This window comes from Phascolarctos cinereus, unplaced genomic scaffold, assembly GCF_003287225.1.
Source record: "Phascolarctos cinereus isolate Bilbo 61053 unplaced genomic scaffold, phaCin_HiC Scaffold_1;HRSCAF=81, whole genome shotgun sequence".
Classification (NCBI taxonomy): domain Eukaryota; kingdom Metazoa; phylum Chordata; class Mammalia; order Diprotodontia; family Phascolarctidae; genus Phascolarctos; species Phascolarctos cinereus.
The window spans coordinates 257810213-257833799 of record NW_027555514.1 but is presented as its reverse complement, the minus strand read 5'-3'; the positions used below and the strand labels follow the sequence as shown (position 1 = coordinate 257833799).

Below are 23587 nucleotides of genomic sequence, written 5' to 3'. Positions count from 1 at the left end.
TTAGACTCCCATATAATTACTGTTGTGGACTTGTGTTATGTGGAAAGACTATACAAAAGTGGACAAGAATCAGGGGCTTAAAGATTTTAGAATGATCCATAACATTCCCTCCAATCCCTCCTGCCCCCCCCAAAGGGCCTTTTGCCTTTGAAAGCAGGATTTCTTTGCAGTCCTCATACTACTCTCTTGGGAACATCTTCCCCACATTAGCTGCCCTCACTAGCTGCCTTCTTTATTATTTCAGTAGCTGCATTGTAAAGGGGAGACTTTGAGCCATTGCGACATTCCTAAATTGAACCAATTCAAATTTAGCCCCTTTGTTAAGATGAATGAATTGCTGGAAAGGTGGATTGTAATAATATTCTTTACTGCATGGCCTTTGTCTTCCTTGGATGTCTTGACATTTTAAAATGAATGCAGTAAAGCTTCATTAATTGAAGCTGGAAATTTTTTTTTATTATTATTATTTTAAAAAACAAGACTGCATGGTGTAATGGAAAGGACAATAGAATATTGGAGACAGATGACTGAGGTTCAGATCTTGTTATTTAATACCTGTGTGACTATGGACAGCTCACCTTTCTGGAACTCAGTTTCCTCATCTGTAAAATGAAAAGGTTGGACATGAGAGATGCCAGTGTCCTTTCTATCCTAGTTCCTATGGGATTAACTATTCTAAATGTTGATCTGAATCAAGTAATTTTTAAAAAAATTTGATGTTATTGCTGTCATAGAAGCATAGGAACTGACAAAGGTCTTAAGTTAGGGATCTGCTCTAATGGATAGGGAATGCTTCCCTGATTCCTTCATCAGCTGAACCATAAGATCATATATTTAGGGCTGGCAGGGACCTTTGAGGCCACCACTCTTTTCTTTCTTTCTTTCTTTCTTTTTTTTTTGTGTGTGTGAAGCAATTGGGGGTTAAGTGACTTGCCCAGGGTCACACAGCTAGTGTCAAGTATCTGAGGCTGGATATGAACTCAGGTCCTCCTGACTCCAGGGCCGGTGCTTTATCCACTTTGCCACCTAGCTGCCCCCACTTCAACACTCCAGCTTTACAGATCAAGAAACTGAGGACGACACAAGGTAAGTGATTTACATAGGGTCACTCACATTTATCTATGGTTACCTAGTGTTTCTGAATCCAGGTTCAGAGATCTACCCTTTACATTGCATTATCTCTCTGTTCCCTTCAAATTTTTCAAATCACTTTGTTCCCATCACAAGGTACCTTGTATTACACTTACCTGTCAACGTGATCTCCTCCTTCCCCTAGTATCAGGGGTATTGCTCTTCCCCCCTCACTGGAAAGGACGGCTGATGGGAAGTGTAGTTTTTCCCAGAAAGAAGTAGCAATTGAAGGATCATGGAAGGCTGAAACTATGCAAAACAGGAGGGGAGAAGGTGTAAGCCTAGGAACATTGCAACCCCATCACTGAGAGTAAGGAGGCCCAGGAGAGCAAAGACGCTGTTAACACCAGAAACCAACTGATTGCAAGGGAAGGGTGCTATTATCCTGAACCAAATATAATCACAAACAATTGGAGCCTTGTTTGACTCACTGATCTGGTTAAAGAGTGACCTGCGTAGACAGATTTTTGCAGTGTTCCTGACTGTTGCAGCTACTGAGACCTGGTGAATGTATCCCCTCTCCACTTCCTTCATTGTCACTACCTCTTGGCTTCCTGGCAAACTGCATCACTTACCTCAGGGTTTTTTTTCCCCCTCTTTAAATCTGGTTTATGTGCTGGTAGTAATTTTATAATGGATTTGTCTTCAGTTAAAGATAAAGTGGTTTTCATTGTATTCTTGATGTTTGGAATGTTTGAGTGGACCACCCAAGGAGAGCAGGGAAAAAGGAACAATAGTCCCAGATTTAACTGCAAGTCTATATTAAATCTCTCTCTTTCTCTCCCTCTCTCTCTCTCTCTCTCTCTCTCTCTCTCTCTCTCTCTTCTCTCTCTCTTCTCTCTCTCTCTCTTTCTCTCTCTTTCTCTTTTTGTCTTTGTGTCTCAACAGAAAAAGATGCAAGATTCTTGAAGGTAGGGGTTGTGTGCTTTTTCATCTTTGTATCTAGGCTCTGAGCATAGTGCTTTATACACAGGAAGCTCTTGACTTACTAACTTTTATTTATATATAAATGATTTTTGGGGAGGGGTCCAGACATTTAATTGGAGTAGGAAATTCCCATTAAGAATATTCCCTTTACTAATGTAGATTACCAGCTGTTCTACAACTTATGTTCTTTCCCCTCCAACTCAACAGTATTTTATTTTTTTCCAATTACATGTAAAGATGGTTTTCAACATTTACCTTCATAAGATTTTGAGTTCTAAATTTTTTTTTCTCTCTCCCTCCCCAAGATGGTGTGCGATCTGATATAGGCTATACATGTACAATCACATTAAACATATTTCCACATTAACTATGTTGTGAAAGAGGAATCAGAACAAGAAAAAAAACAACAAAAGAGAAAATAGTATGCTTCAATCTGCGTTCAGACTCCATATTTCTTTCTTTGGCTGTGCTTAGCATTTTCTATCATGTGTCTTTTGGAATTGTCTTGGATCATTGCATTGCTGAGAAGACCTAAGCCTATCAAAGTTGATCATTGCACAATGTTGCTTTTACTGTGTACAATGTACAGCACATATTCTTATAGAGCTACATCATTCCTATATGCTGCCCAAACCAGATTAAAATGTAATTGGGAAATATTTAACAAAATAAATAAAATAGCATATAGAAAATGTTAATATGCAGTTTTCTTTTGTTCAGCTAGGCAATGGGGTTAAGTGACTTGCCCAGGGTCACACAGCTAGTGAGTGTTATATGTCTGAGGCTGGATTTGAACTCAGGTCCTCCTGACTCCAGGGCCAGTGCTCTATCCACCGCACCACCTAGCTGCCCTGTAGGGATCCATAAACTATATGGTTTAGAGACTTTATTTCTATTTGAGTTTGACACAACTGGTTTAGGCCATTGAGAGGCAAAGCGATTTGACCAGGGTTACCAAAAAATGTGTCAGAGGTGGGACTCCAATCCATGTCTTCCTGAGTCCCACATCCACTCTGTACCCCCTACCCTATACCAAACAATAAATATGAAAGTATTATACAAATGAATAAGGCACAAAAGTTATTAATAACAATTGACTCCCCTATGTTAGTTAAACACATCTGATAGAACAATGAGAGCTCATAGGAGGGAAAGCTTAACTCCTTGGTGGTCGGTTTGGACAGGCTTTGTAGAAACATTTCTGAGGGATAGGTGGGGTATAGAGAGAGGAAATCATTCCAAGGTTTAGGGAATGGTGAGAGCACAGACTTAGAGATAATAAAGCGAGGAGGAATGTTCAGTTTGGTGAATGTAAGGGGAAGTCATGTGAGGTAAGGCAGGTTGAATTCAGATTGTGGAAGACTTTGAATGCCATTCCGGAGAGTTGTAGCCCCTGTCTCAGAAGTTGTAGCTTCTTGTGTCCCAGAAAAGAAAGTGCTCAATCTTATAGCACCCGGTACTAAGTGGTTCACTGGATGTGGCTTTATCAACGGAAATAACTCTAAAGAAGATGCATTACCATCAGCTTTGTCGCTGTTCCCCGAGGACCACTGGCTTTTTCCATCTGCCCTGTAGCTGAAACCTCCTGTATATGTGTAGTCTCCTCCAGTAGTATGTGAACTCATTGAGATTAGGAACTCTCACATTTTTTTATCTGTATCCCTAGCACTTAGCATAGTGCTTTGCACATAGAGAGTGCTTTCGAAATGTTTTTCATTCATTCAGTTCCATGAACAATGGGGAGCCACTGCTGATTTCTGAACAGGTATCAGCATCGTGCAAAGAGATTACTCTGTCAGTGGTATAAAGAGGTGTGGAGAAAAGAGACCTAAAGGCTGGTGTAGAGATTTGGAAGTGATTGTTGCAGTCCAGGAAACTAGACCCTGAACAGGGTCTGTGGCTTTGAGAACTGCAAGGAGGACACAAAGTAACATTACTCTGGAGTTTGACTGAACAAATCATGGCGTGTTAAGGCAATTGAATACTATTGTGCCATAAGAAATGACTAAGGGACAATTTTAGAAAACCTGGGAAGACTTGTATGAGCTGATGCAGAGCAAAGTGAGCAGAACCAGGAGAATATATACAATAACAATGATTTTGTAAAGACAAGCAACTTTGAAAGATTTAAGACCTCCGACTAATGTAATGAATAAATGTCAACTCCAGGGGACTGATGATGAAGGGATTTGCCACCTAGCCACCTCCTGACAGAGAAGTGATGAACTCAAGATGAAGAATGTAACATATATTTTTAGACATAGTCATTGTGGGAATATGTTTTACTTGACCATGTATATTTGTTAAAAGGGTTTTGTTTTTCAAAGGGTAAGTAAAGGAGTAAGAGAGGAAATAGAATTTTTTTGTTAATTGAAAAAAATTTAAATAAAAATTCCCCTAAGCCACTACTTGGCAAATGATAGAATACTTGGGATGAGGGAGGGGGGGGAAGTTGAAGATGAGTTCATGATTATGAATTGCATGAATAGTGATTCTATTCCAACTTTAAAATCAGACTTTTTTTTTGAAGACATATTAGATCTGTAAAGCTTTCTTGTTATGAATATAAAACGTTAAATCATATTTAAAAACTATGATTATTGCTCAAAAGGATAGTTTCTAAGGAATTGGACCGGGGCAGGGCCATACCTGACCTTCTGTGCTGTACAGTGGTCAGAGTCTTGTTGGAACATCATACAGATTAAGAGATAATGGATTTAGAAATTGATGCAAGGCTCCCTGTTTCCTGGGAAGAACAGCAGCTCGGCAAAGAAACTCAGTACTGCTGGGAGTTAATTGACCACACATGGTGAAGAATAAGGAAAAAACCCAGCTGAAAGATTCAGTTCACTAAGTCAAAAAGTCATCCAACTTAAACAGGAAAGAGAGATACTTTAGGCTGGGGCACCCATCAAAATGGCCGTATTTTCTAAGCTGGAAAAAAAAGTGCTGATTCTGTAAGTCAGATATTGTTTTCTTTTTCTTTAAGCTACTACTGGGAAGTGGGAATGGTAAGGTAATGTAGCAAACATATGGTGACTGGTTCTCAAATGTGAACTTGATTAGAGCAAGCTAAAAAAAAAGTCATTCTCAAATAGAAGTTATAGAGGAGAAACAATTGGGAGCAGTACCTATGGTCACTGGACCACAGACAAAGCTGGAAGGGATCTTAGGGCCACTGAGTTCATTTCTTCATTTTATAGATGGAGAAAATGAGTCAAAGAGAGACTAAATGACTTGTTCATGGCTATATGGCTATTTAAGTAGCATGTATGAATTATCTCTCTATTTTTTTTTATAGGTGAAAAAACCTGAAACTTGGATTGGCTAAATAACTTGCTTAGAGTCATAGCTGGTAAGTGTCTGAGCTGGGATTTGAACTCAGGTCTTTCTGGTTCTGGAGCTTATTCGAGCCACTTTGTAATTATGGATGAAAGACTTCAAGAGAGAGACATTTCTATGCATAAAATAACATGGTTGAGTGGTGGTGTGGACAGAGGATTTTGTAGTTAGGAAGACCTGGGTTCGTATCTTACTTTTGGTTCTTATTAGCTGTGTGACCACAGACAACTAAGTCACTTAATATCTCTGAGTCTCAATTTCCTCATTTATAAAATGGGCATAATAATACACCTATAGTGCCAACTTCAGAGGAATTTTATAACAGTCAAAAGAGATAATGTACATAAAGTATTTTGTAAATTTGAAAGTGTCAATTATTATTATTCTTAAGTTTCATTTTAAAAAAAATACATCTGATGGCATCTACATAAGGAACTCTGGTGAGCAAATTTCCTCAGATGACTGTAGAACAGAACTGCTCTTTACTTTATAGTCTTAGAGCGTGGCCTGGGGGGGGCACTGAAAGATTAAATTCTGATGAAGGTCACATAGCCAGTAAATACTGGGACCTGGGATCTGAACCTCAGTCTTCCTAACTCATAAGCAAGCCATCATCATTTACAAATTTCTGTAGAAGTAGACATGCAAAGAGAGCTGGAAATGCAGTTTAAAAACCTGGAATGAGTCCCAGGTCTCTTCCTTCCATACCACCCTCCCAAGTTCCATTAGTTAGATTATTGGTCCCTAGTGTGGAGATCATTGTGTCCTGATCTGGGATGGCAGTGGGTATGTGATCTCCTAGTTGGATGGTGGGAAGATGGATCACATGCCGTACTCCCTGAAATAGTTGATCATATAAGGCTTCTCTCCAAAATAACCATACTTATATCTTTCCCCCCAACAGCCCCTCATTTTGCTGTCTCCACTAGCTCCTAGATTCCCCCTTCTTAGCCAGAAGTTGACCTCTCAGGAAAGAGATAGTCTAACTACTACCTACCAGCAACAGCATGTGCACAGCTACCATTGGGAAAAATCATCTCCTTCCCTCTATGCTTTCTCCTGGAATACCCATTTCCTGTCTCCCAGGCCACCTTATGGCTGCAAGGCTTCCAGACCATGGACTCTACTGTTGGTCCAATAGTCAATGGCTAAGAGCCTCACATATCTTCTTTCATTTTGGATGGAACAGTGAATCTCATAGGATAAGCAGGCATGGAAGAGCTGTAATCTGTACTGTAGATTTCATTATATCATATCCATCCCTCACCCTGCTCCCAAAACAAAACAAAACAAACCAAAAACAAAACCCACCACTCTTCCAACCTTCCACATTTCCACTGAGCGCACCACCCTCCTCCTGGTCCCCAGCTTTCCAACTTGCGTTTCGTTTTTGACTCTCACTTGCCCACACGTCCAATTAGTTGCCAAATCTTGATGCTGGCCAAGTCTCTTAACTTCTCAGTGTCTCTGACAACTCTCTAAAAAGAGTCAATAAGGAATGGAGCCTGTATCAGTGAAAGGAAGGAAGTCGGTGTATTTATTCATGTAATCACTCTGTACACAGCAGCCAGCCAATGCACACCAGTGTACGTTAACAACAACAACAACAATGTGGATTTATATGACACTTTACCAAAGAAAGCATTTTCTTTGACATAATTTTGTAAGATAGAATATAGTGCAAGTTTTATTGGTCCTATTTTACAGATGTGGAAACCATGGGTAAATTTCAGCACTTGCCCAGCCTATCTTATAGGGCTATTGTGAAAGGAAAATGATTTAATACCTGTGAAAGTGCTACTGAAAAAAATCTTCCTTTGTGAAGAGATAGTAACAATGCACCAATATTTGCCCTTTGGAGATAATAATATGCACTGAGTTTAATGAATTAGATGTAGTAGTTATAGAACCTTTAAGTCTATACCTACTTACTGGGCCAGCTTTATGAGTAGGAGGAATAGGAATAAAACTTAATCTCTCTTGGACTCAGTTTCCTCATCTGTATAATTTATGACTTGAAAGCTGCCAGGAAGATCTGACTCCATATTAACGTACCAAAAATAGAATTCATTGTCTCTACTGCCAGATATGCACCCTTCCCTAGCTTCTATTTATCTGTTGGTAGTACCATCACTCAGGCTTGAAACCTTGAGTAATTTTGGAATTTGGGATTGTATTGGGTTCCAAAGCAAGGTGGGACCTTCCCTAGAAAGGCAAGAAAATTGTATCAATTATTTATGGGCTATGTGTTTCCTTAATTTCCCATGGCATGAAATAAAGACTGTCTATGTTCCATATGCATTGCTACATTGAGGGTTTCTATGGGTGCTGGGGAACCTTTTATCCCTATCTTTTATCTCTGTGGAGACCTAGAAACAAGCTAGAGTTGTGTTCTCTTGATGAGGGTAGGGAGAGAAATGAGTCAAAGAGTTTTGATTTTGGGGGCTTTCCCCGAAACTGCTGATCTGTATAAATCCAGAGCTAGGGCTGTGAGTTACATTTGTAAAATGACAAGATTTCACTAGATGATATCTAAAGTCACTTCAAGCTCTAAGTCTCATGATCCTCAACCTTTTTCTCTCTAAAATGTTTAGTAAGGTCAGGAGTTTTAAAAAGAAAAATTTTCCTTATACTGACCTTCCTTTTTCTTCCTTTGGGAACATTGCCTTGCTGTGATAGTGCTGAAATTGGCATCACTTTTAGATTGAACACAGTGGGGAAACAAGCAATGAGACGTCCCATAGTGAGACAAACGGCATGGAACGAGAATATCTTGGCCAATTTTGTCTTACCTCCTCAGCCCCAAAGGTGAGCCTGGCTCTAGCACTATGGTGGAGAACCCAAAGCAGAGATCAGCTGTGCTCAAAAAATGGAGGGGAACAGCTCTACTCCATCCAGCAAACATGTAAGTTCCTGCTCTCTGAAACATATTGTGCTAAGTGTTGGGGCCACAAAGACAAAAAAAAATAGTGTCTGACCTGAAGGATCTGATCTTCTGCTCAAAAAGACAATTGAATGATTTGTTATGGGCTATTCTAGAATAAGCCTAAGATCATCCCAAGTAATAATAATGATGCTGTTTAGTCACTTCAATTGTGTCTGACTCTTTGTGACTGCCTTTGGGGTTTTCTTGGCAAAGATCCTGGAATGGTTTGCCATTTCCTTCTCCAGCTCATTTTACAAATGAGGAACTGAGGACAACATGGCTAAGTGACTTACCCAGGGTCACACAGCTAGTAAGTGTCTGAGGCCAGATATGAACTCAGGAAGATGAGTCTTCCTAACTCCAGGCTGGGCATTCTATTCACTGCGACACCTAGTGGCACAACAGCAACTGCACTACCTAGCTGTAGTATAATAATAATAATAATAATAATAATAATAATAATAATAATAATAATAATAACAACAACAACAACAACAACAACAACTATAACAATAACAATAATGATATGCCAGGCACTATACTAAGTGCTTTACAATTATTATATCACTTGATCCTTACAACAACTATGGGATGTAAGTACTATTATTATTCCCACTTTACTGATGAGGAAACTGAGGTAAACAAAGGGTAAGAGACTTGCCCACGGTCCCACATCTATATGTCATAATTGACTACTGCCCCTAGACTAGTCAGAATAGCCCAATGACCTTCTGACTTTAAGTGACCAACATCTGGGGCCAAGAGTTCTCAGAACTGCTCTTGGCCAAAGACCAACCCTCAGTGTTGTCGCCTCTGAATTAGAGTTGCTTTTAAACGTAGGTGAGTGGGGCAGCTAGGTGTCGCAGTGGATAGAACACAGGCCCTGGATTTAGGAGGACCTGTTCAAATTCGGCCTCAGACACTTAACACTTACTAGCTGTGTAACCCTGGGCAAGTCACTAACTCCATTGCCTAATCAAAAAAAAAATAGGTGAGTAAGGACAATACTTGGGGAAATTTGCCCAGTGAAATGAATGCTATAATACATGAATGTCAACATTTATTGAGGACCTACTTTGTGCAGAGCACTGTGGTAGGTGCTGGGTAGACACAGGGCTTGGTTAAGTCATGATAGATCATGATTCTAGCCCTCAGGTTTATAGGACAGTAAAGAGATATGGCATAAAATGAAGGGCTCTGTGTGGTTGGAGAAGGAAGGTTGTTGCCTATTTTTCTGGGGGGGAATCAAAGAAGGCTTCCTGGAGCGGATAACATATGGATTGGTTTTAAGAATGGGTTGTTGTTCCTCCTCCATTTTGGAAGACTACCAATGATATCACAGTAGAAAGTGATCAGTTGAGGATTGGGAAGGGCCAAATTAAAGGGTTTGAGCAAAGCACAGAGGCATAAAAATACAAGGTGTGTGTGAGTGGATGGGGGTGGGGGTGGGGTGGATGGAGGCAAGGAACTGTCCAGTTTGGCTGGGGTATTGGATGCATAGGGGAGAGAAATATGAAACTGGCATGGGAGAGTAGGGTAGCCTTAAGCTGTGGAAGGAAAGATTAGATTTGACTTGGGAGGCAATAGGGAGTGGGGGAAGATTTTGAGCAGATTATGGAGGTCATGTTTTCGAGAAGGGATTAGAGGGGGTAGAGAAAAGAGGTGAGAAGGCCTGATGCTTTCAGAATGGGCTCAGCCTAGAGGGAACTTGGCCCCAGTTCTTTTTTTTTTTTCCCCTCAGATTCTTTGGCTTGTCTTCAAAGTTGGAAACGACTATTTTGGGGTCATTGTTGGATTGCCTTGACTCAAGCAAACAAAGAGATAGCCCCAGCAACCGCAACTCAGATTCACCTGGAGTAGCATGTGCTCTACTTATCCCATAGGAGCAGTTGTCAGTTCTGCTGGGGCAGGAGAGGGAGGGAGAGCCCATGCTCATTCAAATCTCTCATGGGAGGTCCCAGCAAAAATTCCAAAGGGGTTGGGGGGGAGGGTGAAGAGGAGGATGAGCAAGTTTTCCTGCCCCAATGGCCAATTCTTTCTGACACAGCTTTGATGGAAGGGAGAAGGGAGGGTGACAGGGGTGAGGCAATACGTGAGACCCTAATGGTAACGTCTGGTGGTGTAGAAAGGACCGAATATGTACCGGAATGGGGCCCAGCTATGGGATCTAGAGTAGGTGGTGGAAGGATTTCCCTTGATTATACCCATTACAAGTGTGAAAGCATCCTGTCAAGATGTCTTTCATTTGTAGATTAGGGTCAACTAATGGTTTGAGCTGGGCAAGGGATCAGTAATGTAAATTTATACTGATTCCTGACCAATACTACGCTAAAAAGATAGATTGGGAAAGTGCCTTGCAAAGAAAGTTATTAATGTCAAGGGAGGTTACCCTGGGAGGATAAAAATATAGCTCTATGTCCCTTGTCAGTGGACCATCACATTTGGAAATAAATATGTAAACTCTGAATGTTGTTTGTAGGCTCACAAGCTCCTAAGTCATGTCTTTATAGAGTTATAGGATTGTAGATTTAAAGCTAGAAACTTCAGACCAGTCTCACCCGCTCATTTTATGTGTAAGGGCGCAGGGATGGATTAAGTCAATAATCAACAAACCTACTTCACTTAAAAGAACTAACAAAATAATCTAGCCCTAATACCTTTATCAGGTGGGAATATCTCTATTGTATCAAGCAGGTAGGAACACAGAGTCAGTAAGACCCCAGTTCAAATCCGGCCTCAGACACTTACTAGCTGTGTGACTTTGGGCAAGTTTCCTCATCTGTAAAATGAGGATGATAATACTGCTTAACTCCCAGGGCTGTAGTGAGGATCAATGATATAGAATTTGTAAAGTGCGTGCAAACCTTAAAACACCATATAGTTGTTAGCTATTACCAAATTAGTATTTTTATAGTTTCTACTATGTGCTAGGCACTGTGTTAAATGCTTTACAAATATTTCCTCATGAGGTAAGTGCTATTAATGTCTCCATTTTGGGGGAATTCCCTTCCCCCCACACCTTTTGTCATGTATTTTCTAAATTTGAACCCACTTTCCCCTGTAGAATTGGCTCTTTACGTGATTGTAAGAAAGTGTGCTCTTAATTCTTTGAGGGGAATGTTTGTACGTGATTGTAAGAAAGTGTGCTCTTAATTCTTTGAGGGGAATGTTTGTACCAATTTTTCTTAGTATTCTACCTTCTTGCATACTTGTCTGTAAAAGGTGATTAAGACTGGCTGACTAATGTATCAATTGGTAATAAATGGAGGAAGCATACTAGTGTTGCCTTGCAAGCTATATAATATTAGAAAACTACCCCCAACCCCTTAGGGCTACCATTAGAACCTCAACAGGAGACATAGCAGCTGCACTCTGGGAACCCAACTTGCCAGTGTGAGTCTATATTGGGATAATGAACCTGGAGGAAATTGATTCGTAGGGAGGTTATGATTTTTCCAAGGTTACACAGGTAGTAAGAATTGGAGGGAGGATTTGAACCCGTGTCTTCTGACTTCAGAGTTGGTATCCTTAGGCCTATCATCACAAATAAAGTAATCTCACTACATGAATAGATAGTCTCTTCTGCAATTTGGTCAGATGATAAACCTCAAGAAGCTATAACAAGAAGGACGTCAACCCATATCATGCTGGGATTCTTTCCCAACACAACCAGAGATATATTTGCAGAGAATTCTCTTTGATTTGTTTAACTGGTAATATGCTGTCTATTCAGTGACATTAAAATACAGCTCCATGAGCCTCTTTTTATCAGCTTTGATGAGTTACTGACATCAAGTCTGGGCATGCCTGGGAGAGGAAATTCAATTATGTTGCTTCTAAATTGTGCATCTCCGGAATAGAGCTCAGAGATTTAAATGCCAAAAAATAACGCTCAACCCCGGATCTTTTGGGGAGAAGGCTAAGGGATTTCACAATTTTGTCTTTTTGAGAGAAGGGCACACTTCAGGGTAATCAGACAGCAGAATCAACAGGAAAGTGAATGCCCTTGAAGTGGGGGGGCGATGCTTGGCATTTACTGTTCAAAAGGCATTTCAGAGCATGGCTGGTCACTCTGGGCCATGCTAATTCTGAACAGGGTAGAAAATAGACAGAAATGGCTTTTGTCTTAGCAGTCATTCAAAGCACAAGTGTCCTCTTTTTCTAGCAAAGTACAACATAGAAAAAGGAAGCTTTTGATTTCATTGCTAGGGAGGAGAGGGGCATAGAGACTAAATTGGGTGGTAGCAAAGTGAGACCCTGATGATAACTCCTTGGAGTAAAATAGGTTCTTTTTCCTTGTAGTACAAGGAAGGGATGAGAATGCCCATGTTCATGTATGTATGCTCACATGTAGATGCATGTCTATGCATACACATGTATTACATATGTATAGAAACACACATGTAATAGATATAAGCATATACATATATCTGTTTGTATCTGTGTCTGTCTGTGTATCTATCTATGTATCTATCTATCTATCTATCTATCTATCTATCTATCTATCTATCTATCTATCTATTGTCCTCTTTTTTTCTAGTAAAGTAGAACATAGAAAAAAAGGAAGCCTTTGATTTCATTGCTAGGGAGGAGAGGGGCATAGAAACTAAATTGGGTGGTAGCAAAGGGAGATCCTGACAATGACTCTTTGAAATAAAATAGTTTTTTTTTCTTGTCCAAGGAAGGGATGAGAATGCCCACGTTCATGTTTTATGCCTGTGCATACATAGATGCATGTGTATGCATACATATGTATGTGTACATGTACAGACACACACACACATATAATACACATCTCTCTCCCTCTCCCTATCTTTCCCTCTCCCTCTCTCTCCTGTCCTCTTTTCGCCCTCAGCAAAGTACACTATAGAAAAAAACCACTATGATTTCATTCCATAATAAATTTAGAGATAAAGCATATACCTATTATATACATAGATGTATGTATGCATTATATATTTTTTTTGAAACTACATTCCCTCGGAAGGCTATGTATGAGATTTTTTTTAGGGGCAGTGATTTTTGGAGGAAGATTTTAAAAAACAATGGAGAAAAATATTCCCAATGATGAGAGACAGAAAAAAATAGAAGACTAGTGTTGTTGATCAAGAAATAGATATGGGAGCAGGTGACAGGAGTCTGGGAGAGCCGCAACCAGGTTAGAAGTACAATTTCTGAAGAGCCAGGCTTCATTTCTGGCACAGCAACTCTATTTCAATAGTTGGTCATAGATTTTGGTCTGGAAAGGACCTAGGAGATCATGTAATCCTTTCCCCTAATTTTACAGATGAAAAATAGTCCCAGGGAAACGCATGTGTGTCCTAATTGACCCAACATCATCCCTGGTAGTATTAGAGCCAGGATACGAACCAAGGTGCTCTGACACCAGATATGGAGTTGATTCCCCTCTTCTACACTGCCTCCGTCACATAAAATCATCATGTTGTTGGGACCACATGGTCTAAAACGCTATAAAGATGATGATTTTGTATGAAAATTTAAGCATTATGAAATAGACATAATAATAATAGTTAACTTTTAAGCTTTAAAGTTTGCAAGGGATTTTACATGTTTTATCTCATTTGGTCCTCACAACAACTTTTTTTTTTTAGGCAATTGGGGTTAAGTGACTTGCCCAGGGTCACACAGCTAGTAAGTGTCAAGTGTTTGGTCTGAGGCCGGTTTTGAACTCAGGTCCTCCTGACTTCAGGGCCAGTGCCCTACCCACTACACCACCTATCTTCCCCCTCACAGTGACTTTGTGAAGACATTATTATAATTTTATAAATGAGGAAACTGAGACAGGGACCTTTACTTACTTGCCCAGGATCATACAACTGTGAAGTATATAAATCTGGATTTGAACCCAGGTCTTCCTAATTCCAGTTCCAAAATTCTATCCACTGTGCCACCTAGCTGCCCCCAAGGTTGAGGTTGGTGTGTTGTTTTTTGTTTTTTTTGTTTTTGTTTTTTTTGGCAACTGGGGTTAAGTGACTGACCCAGGGTCACACAGCTAGTTAAGTGTCAAGTGTTTGGTCTGAGGCTGGATTTGAACTCAGGTCCTCCTGACTTCAGGGCCAGTGCTCTATCCACTGCACTACCTAGCTGCCCCTTCACAACAACTTTGTGAAGACATTATTATTATTTTATAAATGAGGGAACTGAGACAGGGACATTTACTTACTTGCCCAGGATCATACAACTATGAAGTATATAAATCAGGATTTGAATCCAGGTCTTCCTAATTTCAATTCCAAAATTCTATCCACTGCATCACCTAGTCCTCTCCTAAATAATAATGGCTATTTATATAATATTTCCCCTTAAGGTTTATGAAGTGCTTTACTTATATTGGCACATGGGAAACAAATCTAATGTATCCAGTTATTGAAGGCATAACCAAGTCTGATGACTGTGAGTGCATGTAGAACTGTGTGGTGAGTTGCTAATGTTGGATAAAGAAAATAATTATGCAAGATTATGCTTTAGACTGACCATCAGTGCATCACTTGGAATATTTGAGCAGAGGAAGAGAATCCAGATGCTCTGGGACCCCAGTAGGCAGCAAGGTAGCATTAGTTATAAAAGGTCTACAAGGATACCCAACTTCTTGATCTGCATAACAGCAATGATCTGTGAGGATTGTGTTTGTGGAGACTTTTCATGGTATATTCCTTTGGAACCAAGATAGAAGCCATGTTGGCAGCCTTTTCTTCATCAGGGAATAACTTCTTCCAAATATGTGGTAACTACAAATAAAGGAAAGAGAGGGAAGGAAGACTGGAGGGGGGTGTAGAAAAGAATGGAGTGAGAGAGGGGAGAGAGAGAGAGAGAGAGAGAGAGAGAGAGAGATGGAGATACAGAAAGAGGAGTCAGAGAGAAATAGAAAGAGTGAGAGAAGAGAAAGACAGAAAGATGAGTGAGAGGAGAGATAGTGACACAGAGACAGAGACACAGAGATATATTCTCTCTGTGAAGAAAGAGAATGAGGAAGGAAGTTGGAGTGGATGAAATCTTGAGATTAATATATTTTTGCAAATATGAAATATATGTGCTTGGTCTTTGTTCCAATCTTCTCTTCTCGTATTTCACAACAAGTTCATTAGAGTAAGAGATGTCATCAGAGAAATGTATGAGTTAAAGGAACAGACTGGTCATGCAGTGAGAGATGACAGGTGCTGTTCTGGTATTCTCTGGGGTTTTTTTTGGGACCAAAATTGATTTTTAACACTTTAGGAGCTTCTAGTGACAAAATTCCTCTATGAGTGCAGGGCAGCACCTTCTCTGCAAATCAGTCTTAGATTGTAGCCTGCATCAACCAGAGGATGAGTGACTTGCCCAGGGTCACACAGCTAATATGTATCAGAGGTGAGACTTGAATCCAGGTCTTCCTGAAGCTGAGACTGGCTCTCTCTCCAGTATTCTATGCCGCTTCTCAGTAGCGTCCTCTTGATCTCGGGAGAAAGCAATGACAGACCTCAGCATGTTGTTTGTACCCCTTATGGTGAACTTATTGGCAAGAAATGGACAAGAAGTGCACAGGATGGACGGGTGTGGATGGGATGCAATCAGCATCTTTGAGGAAACCTCTGTGTCAATGAGGTCAGGCAGCCATTTGAGATTTTGGGCATAAACTAGACTGGGAGATCAAGGCAGGAGAAGTATAAATGAATTTCAGCAAATCATTTGATGAAATATTTCATAATTTCCCTGTGGACAAGACAGCCTGAAGAATCATATAGTTGATGGGTTCAGAACTTATTGAGTAACTAAACCTAACCAGGGCTGATTAATGTCCAACTGGAGGGAGGCCCATGACCGGAGTGCCATAGGGATATGCCCTTGACCCTGGTTTGTGCAACATTTTTATCAGTTATTTGGATGAAGACATAGATGGCATACTTAACAAATCTGTGGATGATTAAACTGAGATCCTAAAAGACCATAGCAGGGAGTAATGATGCCCTGAATCTCATAAGATGAAATTCATTGACTGATTTATTCATTCAACAAATATTATTAAGCAACTGCTGTGTGCAGGTACTGGGAGAGATACAAAATATAAGTTGGTCAGATGGCAACAATGTAGGAAATAGAAACAGGGGCAACTCTGGTCCACAATATGGTATGCCTTAATGAGCGCATTAGAGAGCTGAGAAAGCAAATTGAAGTTCAAGGGAGATTACCACCTGAGGGGATAATGGAAGGAAGGTAGGAAATAAGCATTTATTAAATGCCTACTGTGTGCCAGGTCCTTTATATTATTTCATTTCATCCTCACACTAACCCTGAGAAGTAGCTGCTTTTATTACCCTCATTTTATATAGTTGAGGAAACTGAGGTAAACAGAGACCTACTTCACTTCCTTAGTTTGTAAATGTCTGAGATTGGATTTAAACTCAGGTCTTAACTCTAAGGCCCAATTTTCTATCCCCCTAGTGCAAGCAGTCACATTTTGGGTCTTTAACGATAGGGCATGAATTCAATAAGTGAGTGAGGGTTGGGGGAGGATGAAACGGAAAGGAAAATAATTTGTAATTTGGAGGGAATGCTCGAAATGATGAGATCATGGATCAGTGTGAATACAGCTAGGTCTTGATTAGTGTGAATCATCAATGTATTGAAGTAGTTGCATGTATTGAAATCAGCTCCATTCAAAGTTATAATTGTATGAAATATGATCGTTAGTTTAATCTCAATGGAAATATTCAGTGCAAATAAGAATAATACATATACCTCAGGGGATTCATTATTTTCACTAATTGAGACCTGGATTCATTATTTGCACTAATTGAGAACGGGCAGTATTTAAATATTTTTGACCTTCCACAAAGCAAACTAGCAACATTGATCATTGAACATTAATGCAAACTTAACATTGCTTTTACCTACATTTCTCACCCCCCACCCCCTTAATCATATAAAGGTGTTACCATCTAGGTCTGATCCACATCTGGTTTTAGTTTAGGCTTTTTTTTTTTGTCTGTGTGACTACAGAAAGCTGTTTGCATTAATCACCAGGTGAAATACATCTGTAACTACTGTTTCAGAGATAGTGGACAAGATAATTTCTGCGTTCAATCTGACACGGTCGATAAATCACAAGTGCTTTTTATCTGGTAACTGCTTTTCCAATTGTGCCCTTTGGAAGGGATTTTGGCTGCTAAGCCAATCCATTTGTAAAATCTCCCTTGGCTGGCACTCGTTAGAATGAACTGCTTCATGCAAAGGGACAGTTGTGTGCCAGAATTTCTTAGCAATCATATGAACTGTCTTTCCTTAAAATAAGAAAACCCCTCTCATTAACGGTTATTTTGTAAAATGATTGTTTTTAAATTTTTATTCACAAAAGAATGTGGAAGAAGTTCATTGTTTGGTTGTTTCAGTTATGTCTGACTCTTTGTGATCTCACTTAGAGTTTCCTTGGCAAAAGTACTAGAATGGTTTGCCATTTCCTTTTGTGGCTCATTTTACAGATGAGGAAACTGAGGCCAACAGGGTTAAGTGACTTGCTCAGGATCATGCAGCTAGTAAGCAGGCCAGATTTAAACTCAAGAAGATGAATCTTCCTGACTTCAGGCTGGACACTTTATCTACTGTGTCACGTAGCTGATTCAAAGCTTTTTATTTATTTTTATTTTATATTTAAAGCTTGCCCTAGAGAGTTCTCAGTTTGATAGTGGGGCCTTAGAATCAAGTCTTTATTAATTATAGGCAGATTATTTACAGCAAATTTTAATCTTAGGTCACCTTTTCTCCACCATTCGCCTACTCTCAGGTAAACCCTCCTTGGACTCCATGGATTAACTGGTGTTTATAGCTGCAGTTTACAAATGTGATTCCTCAACCTGTTTGGAGTGGCCTCTCCTTGACTCCATCTGTTTGGTTTTCCTGACACTCTTATCTCCCAGTGTCTAAATATAGAGTACACATGGATTTGTTAAAAATAAATTTTTATTGATAGTTTTTGTTTTCATATCACCTACTTCCCCATATAGTTGAGAGGAGAAATATTCTTCCTTGTTCCTTCTCAGAGAGTAATCCCTTATATTAAAGAATAAAGAAGGGTGGGGGAAAAGCCCAGTTCAACAAAACTAACCAGCATATTGTAAAAGTAGCAAGGGGAGTTACTTTCTCATATATTTTCATTGAAGTCAAACTTGAATATTATAATTTTGCAGCATTCAGTTTTAATTGTTTATTGTTATTCCATTTATATTACTGTACATAGAACATTTGTATTTTTAAAAAATTGAAAATATTATAGAGACATGTCTGAGATCAGGACTACATTTCCCCTGAGGCTTCAGGCCTTAAGGATGGGCCTGATTGAAGTCTTAGGACTGTACTTGTGGGTCAGGGTAATTTCATAACTAGGAGAATACACTAACTATTGTCAAGGGAGTTGTGAGGAGTCAAGAGAAGGGAAGGGAACAAACGTTTATTAAGTGGCTACTATATGCTAGGCATTGGGCTAAGCATTTTACACATTATCATTTGATCCTCATAACAACCATGGTAAGGTAGGTACTATTATTATTTCCATTTTACAGTTGAGGAAACTGAGTCAGATAGAGGTTAGGTGTCTTGACTACGGTAAGTGTCTGAGACCAGATTTGAACTCAGGTCTTCCTGACTCCAGACTCAGCACTTTATCCAACAAGCCACCTAGGAGGAAGAGAGTAAATAAATACATGAAAGGATACTGCAATGGTGATATCTAGAAGTTCAGGGCTCCTGACATACTTCTGAATCTCAGAGTAGATTCTCTACTACACTATTTGCTCAGAGATGAGACCTTAATGCTTAGAGTGTGTGTGCTTGGACATTATTTTCCCTATTCTTTTGTTGATTTCTTTTTTACCCATGATATTATTGATATAGGAAATTCTTGGTGAAAAGACTGCCTCTACCAATTCAGGTCAACACCTACTCTGCAATCTGTAGTCTTAGAGACTTGTCTGAGGCACTGAGAGATTAGGTTACATGTCTAAAGTCACATAGTAAGTGCAGTAAGACTTATTATATACCTAGATTGTTATGACTTTGGGTCTGATGTCTTTTGTAATACACCCCGTTCCTATATATACACACATGTATATATATGTACATATATGTGTGTGTGTGTGTGTGTGTGTGTGTGTGTGTGTGTGTGTATATATATATGCATATATATATATATATATATGCATATATATATGTCTAGCAAAGTCAGATTTCCTCAAAGTTTTGGAGCATACTGCCCAGTGTGAATGTAAAGCTGAGGTATGCAGTTAGTCATTTTAATATATCATATATGTGTTTATATATATTATATATACACACACAATTGCATATATGTATGTTTGTATATATATATCAATGCATATGTATATACATGTATATGCAAATATATATACACACATGTGTATATGTAAACATATATATATATATATATATATGTATGTATATATGTTCTACCATTAAAGCTATATTCTGCTGCCTTGTTGTAGTGTGGAGGTCATGGCAGAGGCCATGGCTATTCATAACAAATTCAAAAGGCTTCTTATACAGACTTGGCAACAGTTTGTACATCTGTTGTCCAAGGAGCAGCCTTACTAAGCTGGCATTGAGGTAATATATATATTTCACCCACTGCAATTCTTGAAGATAATCTACTAAGTGGTAAGGGGGTGTTATAATCTGTATTGGAATCTGTCATGTAAACACTTAATGCTTTTTCATTCATTTACTCATCCATCCATCCACCCATTAATTACTTAATTAATTAGTTGGTGGCAGGAGCACCCACTCAGACAAAATCAGATTTCCTTGAAGTACTGGCAAGGACATGAGCAGTGTATATATGAAGCTGAGTCATGCTATCAATCATTTTTTTTTTATAAAGTAAAGAATGTGAGAGTTTTTTCCATCATAAGTTATATATTTTAATAATAAAAATGTATCCACCAAAGGGTCTGTGAGAAAGATGTGTCTAGGGTGCACAAGAACCTTAATCCATCACTGATCTGCTTCTGGAATTCCTTTCCCTTCCCTCTTTTCCCTTGTCTCTTCCCTATCCTGCCAATCCCCACCTGTTGAAATCCTACCCATCCTTTAAATCCCAGCTCAAATGCCATCTTCTCAATGAAGCTTTCAGGGATCCTTTCCCCCCACCCGTCCTCAAGAATGATTGTTCCCTGTCTTTCCTTCAAACAACATTGTTTTATACTTGGTTTTTACTTCTCTAACATGCTTATTAGGTATCATTTTATATGCTAGTTATTCAACCCCCCTGCTGGATTCTGACCTCCTTAAGGGCAAGGGTCCTGTCTTATTTAATGCTTGTGTCTCCCCCCAGTTCCTAGCACTAGGTACTTGATAAATGTTTACTAATGTTTACTGAAATGGAGAATTTAGAGATGGACTTTGAAATAATTAGAAAAACCCTGGAGCAGGTTAGCAATGCCTGACTTAGGAATGGGACCTAACTTTTTAATATCATCTCAAGCCAAAGAAAATTAGGACAATCAATCTGCTATAGAACCTCCTACACTGGCGACCAAAGCCAAAAAGAAATATTTTTTGTATTATGCTCCTGCCATGAGCCAGCACTACATGGAATAGAATATTGTGGCTGGGAGGGACTTTAGAAGTCATCCACTCCAAAGCTTCCTCAGTTTACAAGCAAGGAGATTGAAACCTAGAGAGTTGAAATGGTTTGCCCAAGGTTACCCGACTTGCTAGCAGTGAATCTGTGACTAGGACCCAGGTCTTCCATCTTTCACTGTGCTCTTCCTTTCACTATGCCATGTCGCATTTTACTTGCAAAGTGAATTTCTGATTGTTGAGTGCTATATATCCCCTTGACCTACATTATCAAATTAAAGATGTGCTCCTTTGGAAAATGCTTAGCATAAATTATTGTTTCTAGGTTTTCTGAGTTGTTGTTCTCTTTCAACCTAGAAGGAAGATTTTCTTTTTGGTTTTATTATGTGGATAGATGCTAGCAGTGCCAGTGGATAGTCAAAGATGGGTCAGCTTGCAAAAAAAGACTTAAAAAACTAGGAGAGAAGAATGGAGGGATGAAGGGAGGGAGAGAAGGAGAGGAGAGAAGGGGAGGGAGAGAAAGATTGGGAGAGAGAGAAAGAGAGGAAGACGGAGGGAAAGAGGGAGGGAGAGAGAAGAGGGGATGGAGGGAGGGTGAGAGGGAGGGGATGAAAGAGATATTTGTAAAATGCAGTAAAGAGGGGGAGAGGATGAGGGACAGAAAGGGGGAGAGAGAATGAGGGAGATTGGAAGAGGGAGAAAGAAAGAAAGAGGAAGAAGGAGGAAAAGAGGGAGGGAGGGTGGGGGAGAGACAGAGAGAGGATGAGAGAGAAAGAGAGGGAGAGGGAGAGAAAGAAAGGGAGAGAGAAGAGGAGGGAGGCTGACAGCAGAGAGAGGCAGAGAGAAAGAGACAGAGAGACAGAGAGAGAAGAGAAGAGAGAGAATCATACTGTATCATGACTAGCTAATCTTTTAGTATTGTCTGATTTGTTGTACTTCAAATTTCAGCCCTTTGAAGACCTATGCATTCCAATCTAGTGCTAGGCTAATAAACTTGCTCCTTGCTTACCCCCTTGTTTCATAGTCTGCCTCTTGCCAGCTGACTCTCTGGCCCCTGATTGTACTCTGAAGTGGGTGAGTACTTCTACCTAGTCCTTTCCTGGTGCTTCTTCCTCAAGTGATCCCTTGGTCATGCTTCCTTTCCTACCTTAAGACCCATCCCAACTTTCATGCCAGTATCACCTTTCCCTTTTCTCCTCCCAGGTAGACACCAGCACCTTCCATCCCCACCCCTGCCAGAGGAAACCTGGAATTCTCTTTCTACTCTGACGATTAGTCTCCCTCTCTCCATCCTAATGGTGGTAGGTCACTCTTGTGGGAACAACATGAATCCTAAGGAAAAAATGGATTTTCCACAAGGCCTAAGGATTCCTGGACTTGACCAGCCTTGCTTTACCTTCCCAGGAGCTGCAACCTTAGGAACTCTAGGCCTTTCCAACTTCCCTATAGCTGAATTCTTCCATGTGAGTCGTTTTCCCCATTTTTGAGGGATTCTCTTCTTTTTCTATTTGAATTTCCTGCCATTATCAGTGTGAGAACATTGTACATTATTAATAACTGCTTTATTCATTCATTTATGGTAGGGAGCTCAAGACTAGACATTTCCTTCTTAGCCAAACAGCAATTAAAAAATATAAAATAGATAATTTTTATTACCAAAAATTAAAGAGCTTTTGCACAAGTGAAATTAATGTATCTTAGGTAAGAAGAGAAGCAGTTAAATGGGCAATCTATCTATCTATCTATCTGTCTGTCTGTCTATCTATCTACATGCACACGCACACGCACACACACACACACACACACATATATTTGTATCAAATTTCTCAGATGAGGGTTTGTTATCCAAGCTATATAAATAACTTATAGAAATAAAGTCAAAAGTAATTTCCCAGTAGATAAGTAGTCAAATGATAGGAATTGCAGATGATTAACAATCATGTGAAATTGTACTCCAAATCGTTAGTACTGAGATAAATATAAATCAAAACAACCCTGAAGTTTTACCTCATACCCAACAAAGTGCCAAAGATGACAAAAGATAGGAATAGTCAATGTTACAGGGATGGTAGAAAGACAGCACTATTGGTGGAACTGGGAATTAGTATAACCATTTTGAAAAGCAATTTGGAATTATACAAAGTGACAAAAATTTCAATATCCTTTGATCCAGACATACTACCATTAGGTATATACTTTAAGGGTGTCACTGATAAAAAGAAATGCTCTTCATATATCAAAATACTTTTAGCAATATTTTTTTTGTGTGTGGTAGCAAAGAACTGGAAAAAAAAGTAGATGTCCACTGATTTGGGAATTGTGACGTATGAAAATAGTGAAATGCTATGCTTTAAGAAAAGGTAACTATGGGGCTGCATGCGCCGAAAGCTGCTTAGACTTCCCCTAATTAGTGCTTTTGCGGGTTGGTGGGTCCCCTCGGGCTCAGCCTCGCCCTGGCAGCCGGATGCTGTACAAATTAATAGCAACACTGCATGATGGTGGATCCAGAAGAGGAGGAAGCTATGGAAGAAATTACATTTAAAAGTGACACTGTGCTGTCTGATGTGCATCTATCCAAACGAAAGGCACCTCACGGTGTGTCTGAATGCTATTTGCCAACCTGTTTTTCTGTCACAATTCAAACTTCTACGGAGCAAAGATTCTTGGAAAGAT

At 39.6% G+C, this 23587-nt stretch overlaps 1 long non-coding RNA gene across 1 annotated transcript in view; it reads left to right on the top strand.

Annotated features, from left to right (window-relative positions):
* The first annotated feature begins 4922 nt into the window (after positions 1-4922).
* Positions 4923-23587, top strand: part of LOC144455770 (uncharacterized) — a 132643-nt gene continuing 113978 nt past the window's right edge. Inside the window, exons 1-3 of the long non-coding RNA XR_013484514.1 lie at positions 4923-5015; positions 5360-5413; positions 8201-8305. This is a non-coding gene — a long non-coding RNA (uncharacterized LOC144455770). The remainder of the gene's footprint in view (positions 5016-5359; positions 5414-8200; positions 8306-23587) is intronic.